Source organism: Mirounga angustirostris, unplaced genomic scaffold (genome assembly GCF_029215605.1).
Source record: "Mirounga angustirostris isolate CCGP_5_RB_7025 unplaced genomic scaffold, mMirAng1.0.hap1 SCAF_12, whole genome shotgun sequence".
Lineage (NCBI taxonomy): Eukaryota > Metazoa > Chordata > Mammalia > Carnivora > Phocidae > Mirounga > Mirounga angustirostris.
This window is the reverse complement of record NW_026991720.1, coordinates 107,618,122-107,638,132: the sequence shown is the minus strand read 5'-3', so window position 1 is coordinate 107,638,132 and position 20,011 is coordinate 107,618,122. Positions and strand designations below refer to the sequence as shown.

At 49.5% G+C, this 20,011-nt stretch overlaps 1 long non-coding RNA gene and 1 pseudogene across 1 annotated transcript; both read right to left on the bottom strand.

Annotated features, from left to right (window-relative positions):
• Positions 1-5,907: 5,907 nt before the first annotated feature.
• Positions 5,908-6,520, bottom strand: LOC135362164 (histo-blood group ABO system transferase 2-like; annotated as a pseudogene).
• A 7,657-nt stretch (positions 6,521-14,177) lies between these two features.
• On the bottom strand, positions 14,178-19,713 carry LOC135362198 (uncharacterized). The gene is made up of 3 exons (XR_010406673.1): positions 19,581-19,713; positions 15,067-15,120; positions 14,178-14,989 (listed from the first exon to the last, which is right to left on the bottom strand). It is a non-coding gene; the product is annotated as an uncharacterized LOC135362198 (long non-coding RNA).
• Positions 19,714-20,011: the final 298 nt, after the last annotated feature.

Here is a 20,011-nt window from a genome sequence, read left to right as displayed (position 1 = left end):
CCCTCCCTCCTTCCCCCCTTCCTCCCTCATTCAGCAGAGGACCGGTGGTCCCTGCTGTGTACTGAGCACTGGGGCTTCATCAGTGAGCACCCCCCAACCCACATGGTCATGTCCACTGTGGGAGGTGACAGGGGTCAGTCCTCACGGCTAGGAGTGGTGATGAGCACCAAGAATCTGCTCCTGAAAACAGAGGCCAATTGCACAAAGAATGGAGAGACCCATGCTTAGCACTTCCTCTAGAAAAATCGAGTCCTGAAAAGTGATGAAGAGTGAGTATATCCTAGACTTCCTGCAATGTGAGTTCTAATGGCAGGTATGCACTGATTCTTAGAACAAACAAAGTAAATTACCCAGTTTCGACTGAGGGGTTGTGACTAACTTTTCTGACCCAATGACAGCATTTCAGCTAACATCTCCAGGGCTTCCAAGTTGTCCCAAGGGTCTCTGCGATCCTCTGATCCTTCCATTGACCTCCTTGGGAAGCTCTGTCTTGTCGTCTTCCTTGTCTCCTGCCCCTTCTGGGACCCTTCTCTGGCATCCCCGCCAGGGCCACCCCCACCAGGACTTCCTGTGCCCTGTGGCCTTTCGCCCGCATCCCATGGGGGTCCTGTGAGCCCGGTGCATTGTGCAAAGCCTGGGCGCTCCCTCTGGGGTCACTTGGCATCTCCCCTGCAGCTGCCTGCATCTTCCTGCACTGGGTCTCCTCCAAGCATTCTGTGAGGCCAACCTGTGTCCGTGTCACGGGCACGGAAGTGAGAGTCCAGAAGGTCCAGATGACCTGCTCCCAGTCCCAACGTGTGGAGCCTGGGCCAAGGATGGTCAGCGAGCAGAGGAGGACTTGAGCCTAGGAAGCCTGAGGGAGGACATGGCACAGTGAGCCTGCAGGAGGAGAGTGAACACCGTGGGGACCTGGCGCTCAGGCCTACTGGGAGACCACATCCCACCCTCACTGGCCCTGTCCCTAGGGCTGGAGGTCGTGCAGGTATCCATCCTCCCAGCCTGTAGGCTGCCTGTGGATGCCAGGAGAGGAGGCACCTGGTGCAGGAGAGAGCCCTCAGGCAGAGAGGAGGGGGCAGGCGCTCCCCCAACAGCTGGAGGAACTCGGGGTATCCACCCTCCCAGGCTGCAGGCTGGCAGTGGCTGGCAGGAGAGGAGGCACCTGGTGCAGGAGAGAGCCCTCAGGCAGAGAGGAGGGGGCAGGTACTCCCCCAGCAGCTGGAGGAACTCGGGGTAGCCACCCTCCCAGGCTGCAGGCTGGCAGTGGCTGGCAGGAGAGGAGGCACCTGGTGCAGGAGAGAGCCCTCAGGCAGAGAGGAGGGGGCAGGTACTCCCCCAGCAGCTGGTGCACTGGGTCGGGCTGAGGGGGCATCATTGGACAGCAGCTGGGGTCTCCACACAGACCCTCTCCTTAGGCTCAGCACAAGCTTGTCTGGATGGCCTTTGTCCCCCAAATACAAAGTCTGGTCCAGGGCCCTCCCACCAAGTCCTGACTCCCAATCCTTTGTACTCAGCTCAAGTGACAAGAAATGGCCAATAGTTCATGTGGTGTTGGGTGCACAGGGAAATTTGCTTTTCTGGCCCATGCTGTAACATTGCTGGCATTTTAAAGATCTCAGGGCTCTGAATCAAAAACAGTAGGATGCCGGGGACCCCAGCTGGCTTTCTGGAAACCTACCTCTGTGCCTTGCAGCCTTCCCATCCCACCAGCTCTGCTCAGAATCCCTCCAGGCCACAGACCCACAGTCTTGGGTCCCAGACAATGTGCCTTCAGAAAGTGATCCCGGTGGGGCAGTAGGACACACTGCAGATTCCAGCAAATCCCCCTCCCAGAAACTGAGGGTACCGCTGGATTAGCTGTGTGAAAACAGCCAGGTCAGGGTTCCAGGAAGACACCAGAGGCACAGGAGTCACTGAGGGGCATCTGAAGGTCAGGTACGGGTAGTCAGAGCTTCCAGGCCCTTCTTCTCTAAAGCTCCTCATTCCTCAGCCTTTCTTCCAGTGATTCTGCTTGGTTTCTATCTGCCCCAACTGTTATCCATTGCCTAGGCAGCAGAGACTCACATATGCCTTTAATGTTTTGGACAATGAATGTCCACTTCAGTACATAGCCACTTCACTACTGGGAGAGTTGGTAGAAAGCAAAAAGTCACAGAGGACTCCAAGGGTCTGGACTTGGTGTTTCCCTCTCCTGAGATGGGGACACCTGTGGGATGAGCAGGTGGCCAGCTGGTGGGGGGTGGGCAGGGACCTGACGTGGACAGATGGGGTAGGTGAGGCCCGAGGTCCCCGGGGTATGTGCCTGGCATCTGGACTGAATAGGTCTTCAAAGCTGCAGATTGGCTGGGATCATCTTCAGGCGGAGGAGGAAGGTGAGGGGAGCAGAAGGGACTGAGGAGGCTTGGCTTAGACAGGAGAGGGCTGAGACACTCCTTTGGGGGGAAAGTGGGTCAGGTCCAGGCTCACAGGGACAGACCTTGAGGCCATTGGGCTATGTGAAATAAGCCAGTCCCTAAAGGATCAATACGGGAGGACCCCACTTGTGAGGGACAGAGAGCACTCCGATTCATAGAGGTGGAAGGAGCTGCTGGGTGCCGGGGCTGGGAGGGGAAATGGGGGGTTAGTGTCTCCTGGGTAGAGGTTCAGTTTGGGAGGATGACAAAGTTGTGGCAGTGGATGGAGGTGGCAGGTGCAAAAGAGTGAACATACTTATTGCCACTGAATTGTACCCTGAAACGTGCTTAATGGTATCAGTTGTATGTCTATTACACAATAGGAAAGTAGTGAGTCAGGAGGACAGGGCCATCGAAAGTCCCAGGAAGGCCCAAGAGCAGGGATCCTGTATCTTAGTTCTCGCACTCATGCTCTGCGCCTTGTTGGGTGTCTCAGCTCACAGTGGCATCACTAAATGCTTGCTAAGACACAGTGCAGGCAGATGGTCCAAAGAGAGTGCACAAACCATCTGTGGGCACTGAGGAATCCCAACGGCAAATGCATCCAAACTGAGTGAGTGCCCACATTTCACAAACACCAGCATAAATGCCATTTAAAACGAAGGCAGATGCCACTCTGGAAAACACTAGGGAGGTTCCTCAAAAAGTTGAAAATAGAGCTACTATATGATCCAGCAATTGCACCACTGGGTATTTACCCCAAAGATACAAATGTAGTGATCCGAAGGAGCACGTGCACCCCAATGTTTATAGCAGCAATGTCCACAATAGCCAAACTATGGAAAGAGTCTAAATGTCCATCAACAGATGAATGGATAAAGAAGATGTGGTGTGTGTATATATGTATACAGAGAATATTATGCAACTATCAAAAAATGAAATCTTGCCATTTGCAACGATGTGGATGGAACTACAGTGTATTATGTTAAACAAAATAAGTCACTCAGAGAAAGACAATTATCCTATGATCTCAGTGATATGAGGAATTTGAGGAACAAGACAGAGGATCATAGGCGAAGGGAGGCAAGAATGAAACAAGACGAAACCAGAGAGAGAGACAAACCATAAGAGATTCTTAATCTCAGGAAACAAACTGAGGGTTGCTGGAGTCGAGGGGGTTGGGAGGCGTGGGGTGACTGGGTGATGGATACTGGGGAGGGTATGTGCTATGGTGAGCACTGTGAATTGTATAAGACCGATGAATCAAAGACCTGTACCCCTGAAAGAAATAATACATTATACGTTAATTTAAAATTCACTAAAATAATAAAAATAAAACAAAAGCAGGTGACCTCAAGCTGTATTGCAAAGCTGTCATCATCAAGACAGTATGGTACTGGCACAAAACAGACACACAGATCAATGGAACAGAATAGAGACCCCAGAAATGGACCCTCAACTCTATGGTCAACTAATCTTCCACAAAGCAGGAAAGAATACCCAATGGAAAAACGACAGTCTCTTCAATAAATGGTGCTGGGAAAATTAGACAGCCACATGCAGAAGAATGAAACTGGACCATTCTCTTACACCATATACAAAGGTAAACTCAAATTGGATGAAAGACCTCAATGTGACACAGGAATCCATCAAAATCCTAGAAGAGAACACGGGCAGTAACCTCTTCGACCTCAGCCACAGCAACTTCTTGCTAGACACATCTCCAAAGGCAAGGGTAACAAAAGCAAAAATGAACCTTTGGGACTTCATCAAGATAAAAATCTTCTGCACAGCAAAGGAAACAGTCAACAAAACTAAAAGTCAAGCCATGGAATGGGAGAAGATATTTGCAAATGACATTACAGATAAAGGGCTGGCATCCAAGATCTATAAAGAACTTCTCAAACTCAACACCCAAAAAACAAATAATCCAATCAAGAAATGGGCAGAACACATGAACAGACACTTCTCCAAAGACACACAAATGGCTAACAGACACATGAAAAAATGCTCCACATCACTAGCCATCAGGGAAAAAGAAAATAAAACCACATTGAGATACCACCTTACACCACTCAGAATGGCAAAAATCAACAAGGCAGGAAACAACAAATGTTGGTGAGGATGTGGAGAAAGGGGAACCCTCTTACCCTGTTGGTGGGAATGCAAGCTGGTACAGCCACTCTGAAAAACAGTATGGAGTTTCTTCAAGACGTTACAAATAGAACTACCCTACCACCAGCAATTGCACTACTGGGTATTTACCCCAAAGATACAGATGTAGTGAAAAGAAGGGGAACCTGCCCCTCAATGTTCATAGCAGCAATGTCCACAATAGCCAAACTGTGGAAGGAGCTGAGATGCCCTTCAATAGAAGAATGGATAAAGAAGATGTGGTATATATGTACAATAGAATATTCCTCAGCTGTCAGAAAGGATGAATACCTACCATTTACATTGACATAGATGGAACGGGAGGGGATTATGCTAAGTGAAATAAATAAATCAGAGAAAGACAATTATCATATAGATTCACTCCTATGTGGAATGTCAGGAATAGCACAGAGGACTACAGGGGAAGGGAGGGAAAACTGAACAGGAAGAAATCAGAGAGGGAGACAAACCATGAGAGACTCTGGACTCCGGTAAACAAACTGAGGGTTACAGAAGGGAGGAGGGTGGGGGGATGGGGTAACTGGGTGACGGGTATTAAGGAGGGCACGTGTTGTGATGAGAACTGGGTGTTATAGGCAACTAATGAATCACTGAACACTACATCAAAATCTACTGATGTACTATATGTTGGCTAATGAATTTAAATTTAAAAAATTAAATAAAATTAATGAATAAAAAATAAATCCACGGCAGGAAATGGAAATAACCCAGAGGGCGCCATGCTCCTGGAGGCTGAGCTAGCGGTCACGGCCAAGGCCTCTGGCAGTGAGGTCACCGGGGTTCTGAGAGGTGGCTCGGTGCACCCCTGACCCTGAAGCCCCATGGCCATGGCAAGGTGCAAGGACTGGGAGGGAAGACCCAGCCAGGACCTGTTCTGGCTCCACGGCTGCTACAGGGCTGCTCCCAGCCCCACCAGGCGGTGTCTGTTTAGAACCAGGGAGAAAACCTTTTCCCTCAATTGTTCTTTTTAAAAATGGTTGCTCAGCATTGACACAGAAAAACTTCTGACATAAAACTGGAGCCGTTCACAGCTGCAAATGACCCAGAAGTGAAAAAAATGTAGTGAACGCAAAGAGAGGACGTTGTATCCCCAGGCAGGCCTCCTGTGAGCAGGTGCGGCTGGGGCACTGGACACGCCAGTGCAGGCTCCACAGTGTCCCTCGAGGGGACAGAAGTAGGAACCTGCTCTGATGGCTCCGCTGAAGTCAGCACCCCCTGCTGGAGACGGGGACAGCCCCTCATGAGTTCCAGGTGTCCTGGTGATTCTTGGGCACGGCCCAAATCTCAGCTTCTTCATGACCCGGAGCCAGCCCAGCAGCTGCACCCAGGTCCTCCAGGGCCAGCCCAATAGCTGTGGGTCCCGCAGGTCCTCCAGGGACAGCACCTTGGTGGGCTTGTGGTCCAGCAGGTACCTGTTCAGGTGGCTCTTATCGTACCACATGGCCTCAATCCCACTGGCCCAGTTGACCACCATCACCTGGTGACAGGCTGAGGTCAGTCGGTGAACCTCCGCCACAACCCCCCAAAAAAGGCCCCCATGTAGTAGAAGTCACCCTGGTCCTTGGGGATGTGGGCCTGGGACTGGGACCAGCGCTCATAGCTTAAGTCCTCATGGGCCACCCAGTAGAAACCGGGGTGCAGGGTGCCAAAGAGGGGGGACAGGATCTCCACGCCCACGTGGTCACAGAACTTCATGTCCACATCCCCGCACACCATGTCATCCACCTCATAGAGGAAGCACTCCTCATAGAAGCAGCTCATGATCGCCATGTGCTGCATGGACACATCCTGCCAGTGTGGGGCACCGCGGACCTCAAGAACCACCACCCTTCAGTGCTCCTGGAGGGGCACACGGGACACAGCAACCAGCTGGTCGGTGAAGACATAGTAGATGACCCTGTGTCCACCATGAAGTGATTCTGCAGGAACAGCTCCAGGATGACCCCGTATCCACAGGGGCAGGGGACAGGGCAGGAAGAGGGTCACTGCCAGAGGCTGGCAGCAGGACCCCAGAGCTGGGGGTCATGGACGTGTGCACCTTCTTCATGGGGACAGGCCCTGGGCTGCTTTAAGCAACAGCCACCTCCTGACCTGTCCTGAGTGAATCTGCCGGCAGGGCCTCCCTACCTTCTGCTCCCAGAGATGGGGGCCATCAGTGCCCCATCTTACAAAGGGGAGCCTGAGGCTTGGGAGGCTGGAAACCCATGCAGCCGCACAGTCAGCATGCTGGAGCCAGGAACACTCCCCCTGTGCTGAGCTCCTGGGCAAACCCTGCAGGTGCCCTCCCCTAGCTGCCCCCCTGCAGGTTCTGTCCCCACCTGCCATGAGTTGAGCACCTTTGGGCACAGCCTGTGTTTCTATGTCCTACAGACTGGGTAGAATCAGCAGGGCCGGCCAGCTGCCCCACTTTACTTTGAGTGGGCTGTCGCTGGTCCCCAACAGAGCTGTCTCCACCCCCTATAGGGTCCTCCCTTGAAGGCTACTGGGCCTCTGGATGACAAGGTCCATCAGTAAACCACTGGTGTTCCTAGGAGGGGTCACCCTCGAACTCCCCAGATCAGGAATCAGGTTCAGCCTGTGGAGAGGGAAGGGGAAAGATGACCCCTGGAAGAAAAGGGGGCTTGCTTAGACCCCAGCTTTGAATCCAAGGGTATAGCTTCTGGTTCCAGGTCTACATCTCCCCGGCCCCAAGAAGTTGGAAGTCTTGTCCAACTTCCTCACATGGCTGGTCCCCCTTTGAGGGGACTACCTGCCCCTCACTATGGGGACAGCAGCTCCCCCATTGTCAGCAAGGGTTGTGAGCCCCCTGAGACTGATTTATTTAAAGACTTTTTTTTGACAGAGAAAGAGACAGCTAGAGAGGAAACACAAGGAGGGAGAGTGGGAGAGGGAGAAGCAGGCTCCCCGTTGAGCAGGGAGCCTGACATGGGACTTGATCCCAGGCCCCTGGGATCACGACCTGAGCCGAAGGCAGACGCTTAATGACTGAGCCACCCAAGCGCCCTGAGACTGATTTTTTTACGCAGGCACTAAGACTACTTCCCTGTGCCTGCCCCCATACCTCGCAGGTTAGTAAATCGCTCACACAGGGAAGGCAGGTACTACATTTAAATTGGGGACGAGCACACACACCCAGCAGACATGAGTCAGGTCACCAGGGGGCAAGTAGAGGCCCAGCCAATGGGAGAACAAGCCAGACATGATGCAAGGGGAGAGAAGAGTGCTCCTGGCAGAGGGCACAGAGAATGTAAAGGATTGGTGTCAGGCCCAAGGCACATGTGGGAAAACCAAACAGCTTGGTGGCCCACAGAGGGGGGCTGCGGTGGGAGAGGTGAGGCTGGAGAGGACAGACAGGTGGGGAGCGGATCGCAGAGAGGCTCAAAGGTTATGTTCTGAAACGATCAATCTGGTTACCGGACGAGAATGGTCTCTATACAGCAGAGGACAGGGAGACCCTAATCCTAACCTCTAACCCTTAACCCTAACCCCTAACCCTAACCCTAATCAAACATCATGCTCAATTTTGAGGACTAACAGCTCTACTCTGAACTCACAAACAAGTCCATCATTCTGGCTTTCACTCATTGCCCAGTCTTGTACTGAAAGTTCTACCCAAAACAATAAGGCAAGAAATAAGGCGTCCATATGTGAAAGGAAAGAGTAGAACTAGATCTATTTGGAGACCAGAGATGACATCATCTTATACAGAGAGCTTCTTAAAAGAATCAACAAAAAATCATTACCGCCAGTTACCTAATTCAGCAAAGTTACAGAGCAAAATATCAATACACAAAAATCTCTCTTATTTGTATACACTAGCAATGAATCATCCAAAAAGGAATTCAAGAAAACAATTCCATTTTAGGGAACATCAACATTGACCAAATACTTACGGATAGATATAATCAAGGTGCAAGTCCTGTCCACCGGAAGTTACAAAACATTGCTGAAAGAAAGGGAAACTTGAATAACTCTGAGGACACCCCACGGTGATGAAAAGACATACTATTGATAAGATGGCAATAGTACACAATGCGATGTGGAAATTCAATGTGTTCCGAAGGAAATTCACAAAGGCCTTTGGGAAGAATTGCACAAGCTAATCCTAACAGTCATATGGAATTTCAAAGGACCACAAGATAGCCAGAACAATCTTGAAAAAGAAGTTCAAAGGTGAAAGGTCATACTTCCAATGTTCAAATCTTAATACAAAGCCAACAATAAGTCAAACGTTGTGCTATTGTCGTAAAGGTATGCATACACCCTGAAACAGAGAATGCATTGTATGTTAATTAACTGAGTTTAAATTAAAATTTTTTTCAATAAATAAAATAATTTTTTTAAAACAAGGTATGCATACAGATCAGTGGGATTGAACTGAGAGCCGAAATAAACCCCTTCATCTATGGTCCACTGAATTTTGACAAGGGTCGACAACATTACATTGGGAGACAACTGGTTATCCATGTGCAGAGGAACGATACTGGACCCTTACCTCATACCACATAGAAACATTAGCTCAAAATCAGTAAAGGCTTAAATGGAAGAGGTAAAATTACGAGAAATAAATGGGGCTAAATCTTCATAACCTTGGATTTAGCAATGTTTTTAGATCTGACACCAAAGCATAAGAAAGGAAAGAAAGAATAGATAAAATCATATCCCCCAAATTAAAAATATTTTCAGGGCGTCCAGGTGGCTCAGTAAGTTAAGCATCTGACTCTTAATTTTGGTTCAGATCATGATCTCAGGGTCATGAGATCAAGCCCCATGTCAGGCTCCACGCTGAGTGTAGGGCCTGCTTGAGAGTCTCTCTCCCTCTCCCTCTGCCCCCGACCGCTCGCACACTCTCTCCCTCGCTATTAAAACAAATGTTAAAATAATTTTAAAATCTTGGTACATCAGAAGTTACTAACCTAGGGGCGCCTGGGTGGCTCAGTTGGTTAAGCGACTGCCTTCGGCTCAGGTCATGATCCTAGAGTCTTGGGATCAAGTCCCGCATCGGGCTCCCTGCTCAGCAGGGGGTCTGCTTCTCCCTCTGCCCTCTTCCTTCTCGTGCTCTCTGTCTCTCATTCTCTCTCTCTCTCAAATAAATAAATAAAATCTTAAAAAAAAGAAGAAGTTACTAACCTGAATATGAAAAGACTGCCCCCAGAAGGAAGGAAATATCTGTACCTTATGTATCTAGTAAGAGTCTGTTGTCCAGAATATATAAAGAGCTTTTACAACTCCTCAACAAAAAGACAACCCAATTTTTAAAATGGACAAAGGACTTGGATAGACCCTTCTCCAGAGAAATCATGGGGAGTTGGGTGTTTAATGCATACAGAGTCTCCCTCGGGGAGAATGAAAAAGTTCTGGAGAATGATGTACAACCGTGGGAACTCAGCTAAGGCCAGAGAACTGTGTACCTAAAATGTTTTAGGTGGTAAATGTTATTTATGTTTAGTCACAGTGAAAAAATGAATGAGGGACTGATGCATGTCACAACATGGATGGACACTGAAAACAGCCCAAGTGACAGAAGCCAGACAGAAAATACCACTCAGATTAGAGCCATCTGTACTATTCCAATCCATCAGGGTTGTGCAAATAGCAGGTCTCAGGAGCAGCTCCAGAAAAAGAAAACTGAATCCGAATGGAGAAAGACATTTCAAACAGTGGGGCAGGTGGCGACAGCTGAAGTGGGTCTGTGGTCTGGGTTATAATGTGGAAAAGGAGATGATTTCCTCATTTAGGGTTACGTGGTGCTTCTGCAGGAGAGTGTCCCTGTTTGGGGTAAAACGCACTGAATCACTCCGTGTGAAGTGATAAATGTAGTAAGGAGACGACAGCTGGGGGGTCTGAGTGTGGAGATCAAGTGTATTTGTGCTGCTGTGACAGGTTTACCACACTTTGAAATCTCTACAGAGTCAACTACTCTTCCAAACAGCCATGTCAGCACCAGGTCACAGAAGCAGAGATGACATCAAACTCCAGGATGGAGGCCAAGCCCTCCCAGATCCAGTTCACCCATCATGGAGCAGCCACTCGCCCTTGTAGGAGGCCACATGGTGGCAAGAGACTCGTGGGAGGATTAGGTCGGTGCCCCCTGTCTCTTGGGTGCAGTAGAAGCAGTAGAATCTGGAATTCCAATTTTCCACAGTGCTCCACCAAAAACTGGTTAGAACTGTGAAAATGCATGAAGGGAAGCCTCAGGAAAGTGGACTGGGGACGCCAGAAGGGGAGGCTGGAGGGGGGAGCCTGCCACTCAGGGTCGGTTACAGGAACAACTGTCAGTTACAGACCCAACATTAGAACCCTCCACAGGAGAGACTCACCAGTCACAGGCCCCAGAGGGGAAGATGCAGGTTTCACCTCCTCCAAGAAACCCACCACCCCTGCAGCTCAGCAGGTGACAACCCTCCATCACCTGAAGCCCTGCTTTTCTCCAGTGGACTTTCCTTCAAAACAACCCTCCCAACTTCCCCCACCTTCCCAAGAAATAATGTTTCTCTCCTTTCTTTTTCTTTTTTTTAAGATTTTATTTATTTATTTGAGAGAGAGAATGAGAGACAGAGAGGACGAGAGGGAGGAGGGTCAGAAGGAGAAGCAGACCCCCCGCTGAGCAGGGAGCCCGATGCGGGACTCGATCCCGGGACTCCAGGATCACGACCTGAGCCGAAGGCAGTCGCTTAACCAACTGAGTCACCCAGCGCCCTATTTTTATTTTTTTTTAAAGATTTATTTATTTGACACACAGAAAGAGAGAGAGAGCAGGAACACAAGTAGGGGGAGTGGGGAAGGGAGAAGCAGACCCCCCGCCGAGCAGGGAGCCCGATGCAGGACTCGATCCTGGGCCTCCAGGATCAAGACCTGAGCCGAAGGCAGTCGCCCAACCGACAGAGCCCCCAAGGCGCCCTCTCTCTTTTCTTTCTTGCACTTGCCTGTGATGTGGCCGTAGCTTGCTTGTCCTGGATTGCAAGTCTCTGCTATTCCCAAATAAACCCATTTTGCTGGTAAAATAACTGGCAGTTTTAGTTTAGGATTAACAGAACTAATAAATTCGATAAATTTGCAAGAAACGAAACCAACATACAAAAATCAGTTGCATTTCTATGTGCTCATAACAAACTATCAGAAAAAGAAGTACAGAGAACAATGCATTTCCACCTGCATCAGAAAGAACACTATATCCTGGAATCCATTTCACCAAGGAGGTGACGGACCTGTTCTCTGACACCCTGATGACCGGCAACGAGGGAGACACACGGAGATGGGGAGACACTCTGAGCTCACGAAAGAGCGGACACTGTGAAAATGTCTACTCTGCCCAAAGCCGTCTACACAGTCCGCGCCGTCGCTGCCCAACTTCCAGCCGGGTCTTCACAGACCCCGAACCAACAGCCCTGAAGCGGGTGTGGACGCGGGGAGGACCCCGCAGGGCCGAGGCCGGGGGAGCACGAGCACCGCGGCGGGAGGCCGCCCCCGACCACAGACTGCCGGAGGAGCCCCCGGAACCGAATCCGGGCGCGCATAAACACGTGCGCGTGGGCCGCCGGGGCAGGTCCGAGGCCCGAGAGCGGAGGCCCGACAGCCCCGCGCGCAGCACCGCCCACGAAGCCCCGGAAACGCCCCGGTCTGTGCACCCGCCCTTCCTCCGCGGGGTCCCGTGAGCGCGGACCCCCTCAGACGGCTTCTCCTCACCTTCTCCTCCCACCGCGGGTCCTGAGGAAGCTGGGCTCCTGCCCTTGTGGACGCCGCCCCACATCCTCCACAGCGGGTCCTGAGGAGGCCGGGCTCCTGTCAGCGTGGACGCCGCCCCGTGTCCTCTACAAGCCTCCGCAGCGGGTCCTGTGGGTATGGACGCGGACCCATGTCCTCCCGAAGCTTCCACAGCGAGTCCTGAGGAGGCCGGGCTCCTGCCCTTGTGGACGCCGCCCCACATCCTCCGCAGTGGGTCCTGAGGAGGCCCGGCTCCTGTCAGCGCGGACATCAGGTTCCGAGGTCCGGCTCCTGTCCCAGCGGCTGCGCAGGCCGGGCTCCGGGCGGGAGCCGGGGTCGTGCGCCCTCTGCAGGCGGGGGACGCAGTGCAGGACAAGGTGAGCTCAGCGGTCAGTGGAAGCACCTGCTCGCTCCGGGGTCCCGCGAAAGCCATTAAATTCTGAAAATTCAAGCTGAATGGAGCCCAATATCCCCCCAACTTCTCCAAAATTAGCTAAGGAACAATTAATTGGAAACAATATGGAAGGACAACACTCCCTTACCCAAACAGTGCCACTGAACATGACCCTGCCCCTGACTGAACATGATTCTGACACAAACTTCATCTCAAGCCTGGTCCTGACCCTCACCCAGGACCCTAACCCTAGCCCGCAACCTGAACAATGTTCACAATAATCAAAAGGTAGAAACCATGCAAATGTCCATCAGTGGCTAATGCATAAACAAAGTATGGTTAAGGGTTTGGGTCTGGGTTCAGGGTCAAGTTTAGGGCAGGGTTCTAGATCAGGGTTTGGGTTTAGGATCAGGGTGAGGGTGAGGGTTTTGGGTGAGGGTGAGGGTACTGGTTAGAGTTAGAGTTTAGGGCTTTAGGCTTATGATTTAGGGTTTAAGACTTAGGGCTTAGGGGATAAAGTTCAAGGTCAAATTTGGGGTTTGGGTTCAGGGCTCATGACTCAGAGTTCGGGTTCAGGGTTTGGGTTCATGGTTCAGGGTTTGGATTCAGGACTTGGTTCAGAGTTCTGGTGTGGGGTTCAATTTCAGGTTTGGGATTCAGGGTTCCAGTTTGGTGTTTAGGGTCACGTTAGGTTTTAGGGTTAAAGTTAGGGGTTAGCGTTAGGTTTAGGGATTACACATGTTCTTCAGTTGTCATCATGGACACAAAATTTCTATCTGAAGTTTCTTTTTTTTTTTTTTTTTAAAGATTTTATTTATTTATTTGACAGAGAGAGACACAGCGAGAGAGGGAACACAAGCAGGGGGAGTGGGAGAGGGAGAAACAGGCTTCCCGCAGAGCAGGGAGCCCGATATGGGGCTCGATCCCAGGACCCTGGGATCAAGACCTGAGCTGAAGGCAGACGCTTAACGACTGAGCCACCCAGGCGCCCCTATCTGAAGTTTCTAAATCTGAAATCTATTTAGTCTGGGTGTCAGGAGCTTGTTCAGATTTTAGGGTCACAGTAACTGCCTACCAACAGCATTCTGACCCTAGAGTTTCCCAGTCACCCAGATGCTATTTGTTTTTGTTTTTGTTTTTTTTTTTCTTGGTTCAAACATGCCCTCTCCATAGAAGGGTGAGCTGGTGGCAAATTTGGGGTGATTTCACAGTGGTAGAGGTGTGAAACCAAATATTGTGGAAATGTCCATAGAAAATGAAAAAGGAGACAAATAATTTGTCGACTCCTGATTCTTCCACAACAACAAAGACCAAGTTCCCGACAGAATCTGATAATGTTCCCTAGGAAGGACTATGGTACTCATTACCAGTACCAAAAGAGGGCCCCCTCCCCTGGTTTAAACTAAGAATCACAGGAGGATACTTCCTATTTTGTTGTCAGAAATAAAATTTTATTATTTGGATGTTCCAGTGGACAATATGTGGAGGGCATTGCCAACATTTCCCACTCTCCCCAAATCCTCATCAACACACGGATACAATGCAGACAACATAGTAATGCACTGCTCATTGGAATTCCAAGAACAAGGAGGGCTATTAGAACTAATAAAAATATATCTACTATTAAACTCAGAAAAAGCACTCTTTATGGGCACTTAATGAGGACCCCTATCCTTAAGATCTAACATCTCATCCTATGGAATCCACCCATAAAAATCGTCAATAACAATAGCCTGCCAACCACTGTAACCACCCCACGATTTACCTATAGACTTGTAATACACACTCCAACCGCTAGAGGCACACTTCTCAGCAGCCGAACAGGACTTGCCCACCCCCGGGGGAACAACTGTTACAGTGATGTAAAAAAATCCCACTCCTTGGAAATCCCAGCCGTGAGGACAAAGGCACAGAAACTACACCCATAACTTAATAAAAGACAGACATCTCGTTAGCCAGATGCTGCAGATCACCACCACTCTCACGAAGTCACTCCACAGTGGACTCCAGATCTGTCTTCTTCCCAGGATTACGAGGTGCGCCACATTCTTCCAATACGCCACCCTTAGAACAAAACCTTTAACTGTCCTCGTCGGTCCTGTGTGCAGGCTCACAGTGAGCCCTGCGAAAGCCAGACACCTTCTTGAGAGCACTCAGCCTCTTGCGCATATCCTAGCAGATAGAGGGTGCCGCCGCTCTCCCCAACTTCTGTACCAACTGGAAAATACTTTGAACAAGTCTTGTCATACTCCATACAAAAGGCATATTCTTCATCTGCAAAATTACTGACGGTGAAACACCACGGATTCCTCGCACCTTCTTGAACCTAGGTAAATTGGAGATACAGGTTGGCCAGAGCTATTATCCCCAATCCCCATACCCCCCGCACACACACACCCTTACCTTGTGCATTCCAGACTAGTTTCCATCAGCTTTGCTCATTCTCAGCCATTGTGTCTGCAGAATAGTAGAGTAGAACTGAGGTGCCGGGACTGAGGTGCTAGGTACTAAGCCAGCACCTTGGACCCACTCACTACCAGAAATCAACACTCATTTTATCAACAGATGCATCACAGAAGATGTTGCCACCATAGCAATTAGAAAAGTCGTTACAACAGAGGAACTAACAACCTGTACCAGTCTCCACGGCCCCCTCCCTGGCTCCAGGGATTGGCTTATCCATGGACATGTGACCTGGTCCCAGCCAGTGAGGTGGCAGGAAACTCGGATCTCGGCCTGCAGAGCATAGCATGGGGTGGACCACCCAGGCCGGGGGCTTTTCCATCAGGACTGCAGAAGTGGCCTAGGCGAGGCCAGTGCCAGCCCCACAGAGGGCCCAGGAAGCCAGGGGCTCAATAACATTGCTGAGGGCTGAATCGAACTCGTCCTGAAGCCCACGCATGCTAGGTCCTCCACTGACTCCCAAGAACCGTAAATGTGCTCATGGTCTTGGCCTGAACAAGATGACCGTCTGCGTGGTATATACCCCGCAAGATGTACCCTCCACGCAATGGGGACATATTCCGCAAAACCATACCTACATGTACTTCAACCAACATCTCATGGGAAGCTCGCGGCATTCAGATAAATGCGGGGGAGTTCCTAGGCCTTAATTATTGGTCAGTCTCGCTATCATCTTTCCTTTCAAGTTTAGGGGCCGGGTCAGGCAGGATAGATCCCAGTGTACGCCCACGTTGCCATTTCAGAATAAGAGCCCTCTCCCCCACCGTCCATCAGGTTGCAAATCTGGGGTGTGGGAAACTACCACCCATGGGCCAATGTGACCTCCCCCTGTATTCTGTAAATTAAGTGTGGCTGGAACATGAGCTATGGAAGGTCTGTGGCTGCTTTCAAGCCACAGTGCAAGAGTGGAATCATCGTCAGAGAGACCATGTGGATCGCAACGTCTAACAGAAAATCTTTACAGAAGACTTTACAGAAGAGTCTGTGCCAATCCCTGTTCTAAAAGGTAATATAATCATGTCACTCCTTTGACTAGAACGTAGCACCTTCTGGGTAAAATCTAATTTCTTTACCCCCACAGGCAAGGACTTCCATTGTTTTAGCCAGAACTGCATATCCATCCTCCTCTATTTATACCTTTAATGGCACATCTACATGTCTGCTGCCCAGTGTGAATTCACTGTAGTTTACATGGTACTGATGCTCAGAAATGGAGGTGTAAGTGTGAACGTGTGAGTGTGAGCGTGTGTTGACTCTTTGTTAGCCACGGTATGCGAGTAGAACACAATACAGTAGCGTGCTTTCTGTCTCACAGTGACGGCCACATTATGTGGTTACCTAATGACATCAGAAGGAATCCACCTTCATAGAACAAACTTCGTCTGGGAAGATTCTCAAATCCCTTGTCCTGGGCCCTATGCTCCACCACGGCTGGGCGCACACAGAGGGACAGAGACTCACCCTGCCCATCAGGGTTTTGAAGGATGCCTACGGTTCCAGGACAAAAGATCCCGAAACCAATTACTTACCTGTCATCCAGCCAGGCAGCTGTGAGAGAGATCTACTTGTAGCAGAAAGGACAGAACGAGAGACAACAAATGACAACATGGAGTGACAAGTGCCACTACAGAGGACGCTCAGGAGGACTGGGGTGTGCAGGGTTGGCCAGAGCAGGGGCAGGGGACCGGGATGCTCCAGGAGGATTATCACAGCAGTGTCACTACAGGGGATGCTCAGGAGGACTGGGGTGTGCAGGGTTGGCCAGAGCAGGGGCAGGGGGACCAGGAATGCTCCAGGAGGTTGATCCCAGTTGTGCCCTTGCATGGCTACACGTGTCAGTGTGACTGGGCATTGGCCAGACAGGAAATGACAGGGCGGGGGGGGGGGGTCGCTACAAAAGAGATTTCTTTCCGTACAATTTTATTTTGCATGCTTTTCTGACTCCCTAAAGCTGGATGAGTATAACATGAGGTATGTAGTTTGCCATTTCTTTAAAGTCTGAGGTACGGCACACAGAGCACACTTGAGATTTATTTTTGTTGCTTTTGCAGTCTGATGACTTTTCCTGCCTTTATATCTGACCCAAGGACAGGGAACAAAGTCAACACAGATCTGCACACTTTGAAATGTCAACAGAAACCTGCAAACCCAGGTTCCCACAGGAGTGGAAGTTTAAGGACCAGAGTGACAAAAAGTGGAGGAAGATAGCAAGTAACCAAAAGAAGATGTCATGTGTCTGTGAGCTGGCCACCTTCTCTACCTGTCGGAAGGAAGCCATGCCTGTCAGGAGGGAGCCACACCTTGACCTGGTCTCTCTGGGCTACCCTTGAGCAGAGAAGAGGATGTACTGAGCTACATGTGGGTGCAGCAGGGAGAGATGGGCAGCTGGCCACAGATGTTACCTGCCAAGTACCTGTAGGACCAGCTCCCGGTCCTCAGCTAAGGTTAAACAATAAATACGTTTCGTTACATATTTACTGTGACAGGAAAGGTGCTCAGTGCTTTGGGTGACTATATTCTTAAAAACACTTTATGGAGGTATGACTGACATACATAAAGCTGTCCATAATTAATGTATGCACCTTGACCCTGAACCTAACCCTAATATCTAGTTAAGATATACTCGATTTAGAATATGGCTTATAAATTATATGGTGGTTTTTAGAAGCTAGGGGATCCAGGGACCAACCTATTCCATCTACTTTTCCCTCAAATTTGACAGGTTGGAACACATTCTGCCACGTGCTATGTGGAGAGCGGCCACACGGGGGCAACAGTGAGTAAAGAGTAGGGCAAACCCGGCCACAAAGCCAATTCTTCCCTCATCCTGTAAAACCTTGCTCATTCAATGTTCACAGATCATTCTATAGATTATTAAAAGTGTGACTTTGCTGAACTTTTTAAAAAACAAACTAATTCTTTGAAACTGTTAAAAATATAAGATGTTTTAAAAAATCTCGGAGTTGGCGAGCAGATGAAGACCCAAGGGCCTGGGAAAAGGCTGTGACTATAGAATATGTTTAGATCTAATTTGGAAACAAGTATGATTTATACTCCACTTATTTTCACAAAGAATTTGTGTCAACTAACAGTACTGAACCCACACAAAATAGTGCACTTCAGAGGAAAATAAAATGAGATTCAACAGCCTCAAGAGGCAGAGAAAGAGCCACACCCGGGAGCAAAGAAGACATACCACGGATGCTAGCCTCAGGCTGATTTGCAGCCTGTAGATCCTCTGGAGCTAGAATGCCCCCAATGCCCCTGGGGGTCGTGGGTCAAGCAGAGCTCAAACCCTGATGCTGCCCTGTTGTAACCGGTGACGGGTCTCCTTGGTCACTTCCTCCATGAGCCACCCCTCACCCCCTGACTCCTCCAGCCTGCTTCTCGAAACTCCCATTCCTCTTTCTGACCCCGTTGTTTACTTTTCCCTTCACTTACATAGTATATAGTATGTTTACCTACATACTATTCTGTCATTTAAACGTTTTTGTCATGTTCTCAGTGCACTGTACTTTGCATCATCCACCCTGATGTATAATCATTTGTTGCACTGCATGACTTAACTGGGGACTAGGAATACCCTCATGGTGTCATGGGGCTAGTGTCCTGGGCAAGGTCCTCACTAGGTCCTCATCCTGCAGCTGTTGCACTGAAGGCCTGATCCAGGCACTGCTGTTTTCGTGCAAGCAAGACAGCACAAGGCAAATAAGCCAAAACCTTGGGTTTCGGTTCGGATACTCATGGCCCCTCAGCCACATCAAATGGCGTGAGGGCACACCCTGAATATACTTGCCAGTCCAATGTTGCCCTAGGGAATTCCCATGGAACAGCCATTGTGTCAAATGGGGGAAAGCAGTGTGAGTGGGGAGGGTGGGAGTTAGAATTCCTGAGATAGAATCAGTCTTGGAGACTGCCTAGCACTTAATAGGAGTTCATTACATAGTTCTTGAATGAATAAATGAATCTAAAAACATTTCCTAATTTTAGAAATGATGAGTCTGAAGCTCAGATTAAGTGACTCACCTAAATTGTACTAGAAATTGGTGACGGAGCCAGACTGAGATCTGAGATGGCCTCTGGCATGATCCCCCTGAGTGGCTTTAGCTCGAGCCATAATCACGCATTTAAATTTTCTGGACTCCCAGGCTCTCATGGGACTCTTCATGTGGCATATTCTGGGAACAAAGGTCATGTCAGTGTCACAGAAACCTCTTACACTGGTTATAATGAGATTTTGTGAGGTCAATGGAGTCCCAAGCCATAGGCCAACTCAGAGTTTGTCTGCGGAGATACGGTTGGTGGGAAACCCACATGCTGACAGAGGGTAGAGGAAGATGGAAAAAGCAGAGCAAAAGAGGTGGGTGCTCACTTCACTTATGGCCCCAGATGACATGGTGATGTGCAGCAGGAAGAGCCCCCCAAGTGCCCCCCAGAACCTTCACAGAACTCACCCCTAATGTTTGAAGCTGAGCTTCATACATGGGTCATGAGCACTCCTGGCAGCTCAGGATAGGATGACCGTGACATAATAAAGCCACAGCATTGACAGATGTATATTCATGGAGCAATGGATTTCTCCAAATACATTCTGAAAAAGGTAAAAAAGTCACAGATAAAACATTGGTATTTTTAATGAACAAGAAAGCCATACATATTACAGAGTAAAACTGGTTCAATTAATAAATATTTATTATCTACTCTGTGCAAATGTATAGCTCTAGTTCTACCTGGGAGCTTGTAAAAAGCATGGGATATAATAAAGGGATCAACAGTAGGAAGGAATGCTGGCTAAAAAGAGAACAGTGTGGGCTAAGGGGGCCATCGTATTCAGAGAGGCCCATTCGGAAGCCCCTCTGAGAAGGTGGCATTTGAGCCAAGACCA